This window comes from Bison bison, unplaced genomic scaffold, assembly GCF_000754665.1.
Source record: "Bison bison bison isolate TAMUID 2011002044 unplaced genomic scaffold, Bison_UMD1.0 scf7180017859304, whole genome shotgun sequence".
NCBI classification, from domain to species: Eukaryota; Metazoa; Chordata; class Mammalia; order Artiodactyla; family Bovidae; genus Bison; species Bison bison.
In genome coordinates, this window is record NW_011489876.1 from 1246182 (window position 1) to 1255192 (window position 9011).

Below are 9011 nucleotides of genomic sequence, written 5' to 3' on the forward strand. Positions count from 1 at the left end.
GCTATAATCTTAGTTTTCTTAATATTGAGTTTTAAGTCAACTTTTTCACTCTCCTCTTTCACTTTCAACAAGAGCCTCTTTAGTTCTTCTTCGCTTTCTGCCATAAGGGTGGTGTCATCTACATATCTAAGGTTATTGATATTTCTCCCAGCAATCTTGACTCCAGCTTGTGCTTCATCCAGCCCAGCATTTCTCATGATGTACTCCGCATAGAAGTTAAACAATCAGGGTGACAATATACAGCCTTGACGTACTTCTTTCCCCATTTGGAACCTATCTGTTGTTCCATGTCCAATTCTAACTGTTGCTTCCTGATCTGCATACCTCCAATGCCAAGGCCAGCTGAAAAGAAGACATGCTTCCTGAATGTTCTTAAACCCGCTTCCTAGAGTTGAGTGCCTCCACCTAGGGCACTGGTTTCAGGGTAAAGTTCACACAGGCTTCCTTCTGTCACTCCCCAGTTTGGCACATGCCTTCCTTAGAACCTAAAGTAAAACCAAATGACTGAGACTCTGAGCTCTCAATCCAGGGGGCCCAGGTTTGATCCCTGGTCAGGGAACTAGATCCCGCATGTTGCAACTAAGACCCAAATAAATAAATGATTTAAAATAAAAAAATTTTTTTAAAAGGAAGGTGAAACCAGAGGCCCACCTGCTCTCCAGTCAGCCTACATGTGGAGGAATGATGTGGTGGAAATGACGCTTGGGGCCTGCAGGCTCCTGGCTTCAACTTCTACCTCTGCCCCTCCCTAACTGTGGGGGCTTAAACATCTCTCACGCCTGGGGGCCTCATTTCTCCGTCTATCACATGGCAGTTTCATATTGTATTTCAGAGTGCTCTAGGATCTTCAAGGGGCCCCCACAAGCCAAAGGGGTTATGAGGAGTAACTAGGTGGGCAACGACCACAGCGTTCACTCCCCTTCTCTCTGTTCTCATATACTAGATTTTAATGTTTTGTGTTCTGCTAAAAAAAAAAAAAAAGCATATATGTGGGTGTGTGTATGAGAGTATGTGCTGTGTACTCAATTGCTAAGTCATGTCTGACTCTTTGCAACCCCATGGTAAAGAATCTTCCTGCCAATGCAGGAGACACAGGTTTAATCCCTGGGTCAGAAAGATCCCCTAGAGAAGGAAATGGCAACCCACCCCAGTGTTCTTGCCTGGGAAATCCCATAGACCGAGGAACCTGGCAGCTACAGTCTGTGGGGTCACAAAAGAGTCAGACAGGCAGAAGAGTTGGGCTAAACAACAACATACACACACACACACACACACACACACACCCACCCACCCACACCTTTGGGGCTTCCCAGGTTGCACTAGTGGTAGAGAACCTGCCTGCCAATGCAGGAGACATAAGAGAGATGTGAGTTCCATCCCTGGGCCAGGAAGATCCCCTGGAGGAGGGAACGGCAGCCCACTCTGCTATTCTTGCCTAGAGAATTCCATGGGCAGAGGAGCCTGGCGGGCTACAGAGTCAAACACAACTGAAGGGACTTAGCAGACACGCATGCATCTTGTTAATCCACTTAGGTTGTTTCTATGTCGTGGCTACTGTGAAGAATGGTGCAACACACATAGGAATGCAGATATTGCCTCAAGATAGTGATTTTATTTCTTTTGGACATACACCCAGAGCAGGGATTGCTAGATCATATGGTAGTTCTATTTTTAATATCAATTCCAAAGAATCATTGCCAAGACTAGCATCAGGGAGCTTCTCCCTTGTTTTCTTCTAGGAGTTTAACAATTTCAGGTGTTACTTTTAAGAATATAATCCATTGAGTCTTTTTTTTTTATAGTACGAGTCTAGTTTTATTTGTTTGCATGTAGTTGTCCAGCTTTCCCACACCATTTATTGAAGAGACTGTTCTTTCCCCCACTGTATATTATTGGTGTTTGTCAAATACTAGTTGACTGTATATGCATGGGTCTATTTCTGGGCTTTCTGTTCCACTGGTCTATGTGTCTATTTTTATGCCAGGACCCTATGGTTTTGGTGATTATAGCTTTGTAACACAGTTTGAAGTGAGGAAATATGATGCCTCTAGTTTTCTTCTTGCTCAAGATTACTTTAGCTATTCTGGGTCTTTTATATTCCATATGAATTTTAGGATTGTTTTCCTATTTCTATGAAAAAATGTCATTGGAATTTTTATAGGAATGGTGTTAACTCTGTTGCCCACAGTTCAGACCCCACTTGGATCTCCCAGAGCTTCTCAGGTGAGGGCTGTGCTGGCTGCTGACAAGGATGGCTTGAGGTCAGGATCCAAGGTGGGACGTGCCCACACACCTTCCTGAAGGACAGAAGAGGAAAGCTGTTGCACAATCCTTGGGTAAAAAAATAAACATAATCAGGACAGCATGCCTTTCTGTAAAGAAAGGGGTCTCTCAGACCTAAAATCCAAGCCACCAGAGTACAGACATGAGAATATAATAAAGTAGTTGTTGTGGTTGTTGTTGTTTAGTTGCTAAGTTGTGTCCAATTCTTTGCAACGCCATGGACTGTAGCTCTCCAGGCTCCTCTGTCCATGGGATTTCCAAGGCAAGAATGTTAGAATGGGTTGCCATTTCCTTCTCCAGGGGATCTTCCTGACCCAAGGATCGAACCCACATTTCCTGCACTGCAGGTGGTTTCTTTACCACTCTACCACCTGGGAAGCCCATAATAAAGTGGTAGTGTTTCTTAAATATTGGGGGTTTTTCTGAATGCAAAATAATGAAACTCATCAGGTGCGGGATGCTGAAGGTAGATGAAAACACAGAAAAAGATACAAGTTAAAAAATCCCACCCTGCCAACATTCTTCCATCTTTTTCCTTTCTTTTGTTAAAAGAAAAATAATATCTGTTTAATCATTTACTTTTCATTTTTATCTAAGTAACATTTATTCTGGCTATTATGTTTATATTCTCATAGATACTTATATTTATTTATTTCTAAGAGCTCCTTGTTCCAAAGGAGTAATTTTTCTTGGGATGCGTGGTTTTCAACTGCCTATGTTCCTTTCCCACTTTGCTTTTGCTATTGCTATGCACTGTTCTTTCTGATGACTTTTCACCTTTGAATGGGGCTGGTTACTTGCTAAAGAATAGAGTGAGGATGAGTGGCTAAGAGGAGGGAGGAAATGGAGAGACATGCTCTATGTGCGTGCATGAAATGTTCTATACTGTTAATCTATAACAAGGTGTCTTTGTAGCACTTAGGAATGCTTTGAACCATACATGAGAAAATTCAAAAAAATCAGTGTCAAACAGACAATTTATTTCAAATATCAAGAAATTCAAGCTTAAGTAACTTCCGGGGGTTTTCTAGTGGCCTAGCCTGGCCAGAGCCAGCAGCAATGCAATTCTCTTGACCTTTCCTCCATTGTTCCTTCAGAGGGACAAAGAGGCTGCTCTGGCTCCAGCCTCCACACCTGAACTGAAGGTAGGAGGAAGGGGTACAGGAGTGACACAAAGTATGTTTTTCTGTATCATCAAGAAAAACAAAAGTTTCCCCAGAAGGCCCTGGTAGATGTCTGCTTATGGATCATTAACCAGAACCATGTCATATAGCCATACTTAGCAGCAAGGGAAGCAGGGAAAGCAAATATTTAGTTCTCCTTTCTTCTATAGCCAGGCTTCCCTGGTGGCTCATAAAGAATCTGCCTGCAATGCTGGAGACCCAGGTTCAATCCCTGGGTCTTGAAGATCCCCTGGAGAAGGGAGTGGCAACCCACTCCAGTATCCTTGCCTGGAGAATTCCACGGACAGAGGAGCCTGGTGGGTAACAGTCCATAGGGTTACAAAGAGTCGGACGGAACTGATCGACCTAACACTTCCACTTCCTCTATAGTCAGTAGTAAAGAATTCACCTGCCAATGTAGGAGATGTGGGTTTGATCCCTGGATAGGGAATATCCCCTGGAGAAGGAAATGACAACCCACTCCAGTATTCTTGCCTGGGAAATTCTATGAACAGAGGAGACTGGCAGGCTACAGTCCATGGGGTTGCAAATAGTCTCAGACACAACTTAGCAACTAAACAACAACAATATAGGGGAAGTGGCAACAAAGAAGGAGTTTGAAACTTCCTATGGAGTTAGTCAAATAGCGGTAGTTTCAAGAACAGACTCACAGAAAACAAGCTTATGGAAAGGGGGTAGGAGGAATAAATTAAGAAACTGGAATTAACAGATACACACCACTGTACATAAAAGAGATAAACAAGGACCTATTGTATAGCACAGGGAACTACATTGAGTACTTTATAATAACCTATAATGGAAAAGAATATGAGAAAAGATGGCAAAATACAAAAATGGCCAACATAACACCCCTTTTACTATTAGAAATGAACTTTTCATCAGCCATATTCCAGAGTAAAAACAACCTAATCAGATATACTGAAAAAGAAAAAGCCAAATTTTATTTTTTTAAAAAAGTATCTGATGCATGGATTCTTATATGAGTCAATACGTACTGTTAATAAATAAAATTAAAATGATCTGTCTTTAAATATTATTTAGTCCAATTAAATCTCATCAATTTAAATTTTCTCCTTTAATCTGTTTTATCATTCATGACCATACCAATATTTGTATATAAATCACAGGTAATAAATATGTGTTGGGTTTGCAGTGTATCTATTTTATTCTGGTAGTGGTTTCGCCATCACAAATGTTTGGAGAAGGACTTCCCTGGTGGCCCAGTGGATAAGAATCCATTGCCAATGCAAGGGACACCAGTTCAATCCCTGATCAGGGAGGATTCCCCATGCCATGGAGCAACTAAGCCCATGCCACAACTACTGAAGCTCGTGCACCTAGAGCCTATGCTCCGCAACAAGAGAAGCCACTGCAATGGGAAGCCAGTGCACCAGAATGAAGAGTAGACCCTTCTTGCTGCAACTAGAGAAAGCCAGCTCCCCAAAACGAAGACCCAGCGCAGCCAAAAGAAAAAAAAAAAATGGAGAAGACTGCCCCTTGCAATGAACTTTGAGGTCTCTGATCCTTCTCAGATCAGGAGAGTTCTTGGTCATTAACTACATAACTCACTCAAGCTATTGTACCTGGAAAAGGAATTTATCAGAAGATGTTAAGTGGCTCACAAAACCTTTAGGGGAACCAGACAGCAAGTCAGGTTTGGAGGCTCTGCAGCCAGGAGCAATGCTTGCCTATCCACACGGGTGACTCACCCAGCAGAGACCTCTCTTCTACCACTGCAGACCACATACCAGCTGGGACCTCAGTCACTGGTTCTGGATGCCCTGAAATTCTGCCACACTGCACCCAAGGCCAGGAATCCACAAAGTGCCTGCTTCCTCCCAGGCTCTCTTTCGCACGCTCTCTTTTTTTTTTAATAAGTGGATTTTCTCTTTTTTTCTGAATATTTATTTCTTTTTGACTTTGCTGGGTCTTTGCTGCTGCTCAGGCTTTTTTCTAGTTTCAGAGCGCAGGGGCTCCCTGCTGGTTGTGGTGCTCAGGCTTCTCACTGCAGTGGTTTCTCCTGTGCAGAGCACGTGCTCTAGGCACTTGAGCTTCAGTGGTTGTGGCACACGGGCTTAGCTGTCCTGTAGCACATGGGATCTTCCCGGACTAGGGATCGAAGCCATGTTCCCGAGTTGGCAGGCGAATTCTTAATCACTGGACCACCAGGGAAGTCCTGGGCTCTCTTTTGAAACATAGAAAGTGTTATGGCCATTGCAGAATGTAGAATGCATTCTCTTTGATGGTTGCTTTTGATGAGCTTTGAGGTGGGGAATAGGGGAAGAAAAAGAAATGCCTTTACTTTGCCAATTTTAATAGTAGTTTTCCAATTTGGGTAATTTAAACATGTATTTTCTTTCTCCTTTCTAAATCAATCCAGTCATAAATCTGTGTTATTCTTTTTCCTTCAATTTGTTTATCAATAACACTAGTTCACTTTTCTACTTATGAATATACTACTTTTATCCTTATTAATTCCTTACTCCTGGTTTTCTTCCATTTATTTTCTGTTTTCATAAGTTGAATACTCAATCATTTATTCTTACTCTAGTGTAAGAATTTGCTGCTAAGAATTTAATTCTTATTATGGAGGTTTTAAAATATAATATTATTAGTACTTTCTATATAGTGTAATTTTAACTTTTATATCTTCTTTGATCCAAGATATAATAAATTCATATTTTTATTTCCAAGTACTACAAGACTCTTTCTTTCTTTGTTTAACCTTGGGTTATTACTTTATGGTTTTGTTGCATCACAATAAGATGTGGTGTGACCTATTCATTTTCAGCTTTGAGGAATTAACTGAGGTTTTCTGTGTAGCCCAATACACAATTTTTGTAGATGTTCCATAAACATTGGAAAAATTAGACCTAATAGAAGAGTTTTAAATTTCTAGGTGGACCATTAACAATACTTTGTAATTTCTAGTTTTATTCTAAGTTATCAGAAAGTATTACTGTAATATTTTCTACTTTATGAAATTTAATATTTCCTTTATGACTTTATACATGATCAGTTTTTCCTAATGATTTTATGTGTGCTTAAGAAGGTGTACTTCCTGCAGTCAGGGTGTAAAAGTTTTACACATGCATAAAACCTGCCCTATTGGTTATGTTGTTTGTCTTCATTATGCCTGCTGACTGTGACCATTTGATCTGTCTTGTACTCCTGCTGCTACTGCTGCTGCTAAGTCACTTCAGTTGTGTCCGACTCTCTGCAACCCCATAGATGTTAGCCCACCAGGCTGTCCCGCCCCTGGGATTCTCCAGGCAAGAACACTGGAGTGGGTTACCATTTCCTTCTCCAAGGCATGAAAGTGAAAAGTGAAAGTGAAGTCGCTCAGTCATGTCTAACTCTTAGTGACCCCATGGACTGCAGCCTACCAGGCTCCTCCATCCATGGCATTTTCCAGGCAAGAGTACTGGAGTGGGGTGCCATTGCTTGTACTCCTAGTGGTATTTCTTTCTCTATTGGATGTATTCTCTTTGTTCTAATTTTTAAATTATCTTTTGGTATTTAGAGAAGTTTGCCAAGTCACAGAATATTTGTTTAGCTGTTATCCTTATTTTTAGACCTTTTATAATAACTTTATTTTTAATATTTTATTTATATATACATTTAACAATAAATATTTATTTTTATACATTGGGTTTGTTAATTATGAAAAGTATCCAGTGACTGCCACCTGTTGCCTAAACAACAATCCATGAACTTAATTCTGTCATCCCCAAAACATATTATTCTTCCACCCTTGACCCTCTTTTGCTTTAGAGCTAAAGTTACATATACAAATGAATTTGAATTTTGTAGTGTTCTCTGTCTTCTAATACTTTTTTTCCACACCAGACAGCATTCAGGATCTTACTTCCCCCAACCAGGCATTGAACCTGTGTGCCCTGCATGGAGGGTGCAGTGTCTTAACCACTGGACCACCAGGGAAGTTCCTTCTAGGTACAGGTTAGTGGTGGTTTCCCTTGTTTTTCCTGTCAGTCTGTATCATCTTTGGAGAAAGTGTGGAAAGTCACAAATTTAGGTGACCACCATCATCAGAGCTACCTGGAAGTTCTCCTGAATTTTGAGAACCCAAAACAAAATGCCTCCTCTGAATGCATATTCTTCTGACTCATGAGAACTTGACAAGCCACCTTTCAAGTCACCGAATAGAGCTTCTTTGTGTACGCATGCGTTTATTCGGATTTGGATGCTCAGAGTTCCATCCATGCCTTGCGTTTGCCCCCAACATTCTTCTTAGATCACCTCATGCATGACTCAGGTGCTGATGGCATTCTTGCAGCATATCCTATGGTAAAGAACTTGTTACAGTTCAGTGATCAAGCCTCTCAAAGAGAAGAGGGAGGAAGCTAGGGTTGGGGCCCAAGGTCTGTACATAGTTTCTTCTCTATGTCTGATAGAGATTCTGTGCCAGAACCAGGCCCTCAGATAGACCAAAAGATACTAGCTGAGTGCCACTCTCAGAGTTCCCTCCCATCTTAAAAAAAAAAAAAAAAAAAAAAACTAGGAATTCTTAGATTTAAGAATCCACCAGTTCAACTGCCTTCTTGGCAGTAGAATTGAAAATTAATACTTGGTATTCTTGAGGGTTTCCCAGGTGGCTCAGCAGTAAAGAACCAGTCTGCCAAAGCAGGAAACTTAAGAGACTCAGGTAGGATCCCTAGGTGGAAAGATCCCCTGGAGGAGGAAATGGCAACCCACTCCAGTATTCTTGTCTGGAGAATCCCATGGACAGAGGAGCCTGCTGGGCTACAGTCTATGGGGTTGACAAAGAGTTAGACACAACTGAGCAACTAAACAACAACCACAAAACTCTCCTTGATCATGTTTGTGACTTCCAGAAATTAATTTTCTATCATGCGATGGTCCTCCTCTGTAGAAAAGAGCTAGGACATTTTCTAGTTTTTTGTTTGTTTGGTTTTTTTTGCTTGTTCATTTCCATTGGGATCGAGATAAAAGGAGTAGGTTGCTTTACTCAACTCACCATTTAACCCTGAAATCTTATATAAAGATATCACACTTTTACAGTACAGTACCATGTAAATTCCAATGTTAAGAAAGAGTACATAGTGTCATTCTTTTTTTAATATTTATTTATATATTTGGCTTCTTCAGATCTTAGCTGCAGCATGTGGGATCTAGTTCCCTGACCAAGGATGGAACCTGCGACCCCTGCATTGGGATCTGAGGGTCTTAGCCCCTGGAACACCAGGGAAGTCCACATAGTGTCATTTTTAGTAGATGTCATCAGCTCATTAACTGCCCACCCTGTGTGCTAGACTCCAGAGAAGACACAGTTCCTTGAGAAACTTGCAGTCTTGTGCATCAGAAGGATGGATATGTAAGATAAATGATCAATAAATGCCTAGTACAGATACCAAAGGCATTAGCCTTTGACAGAAGTCTAAATCATAGAGGGGAGTTTTGGTGCAGGAGATGAACAGAATTGGGCCCCAAAGGGTGGGAGCACTTAACCAAACAGAAGTTGGGAAAAGGGGAAGATGAGCATAGGTGGTACCTGGGGCATAT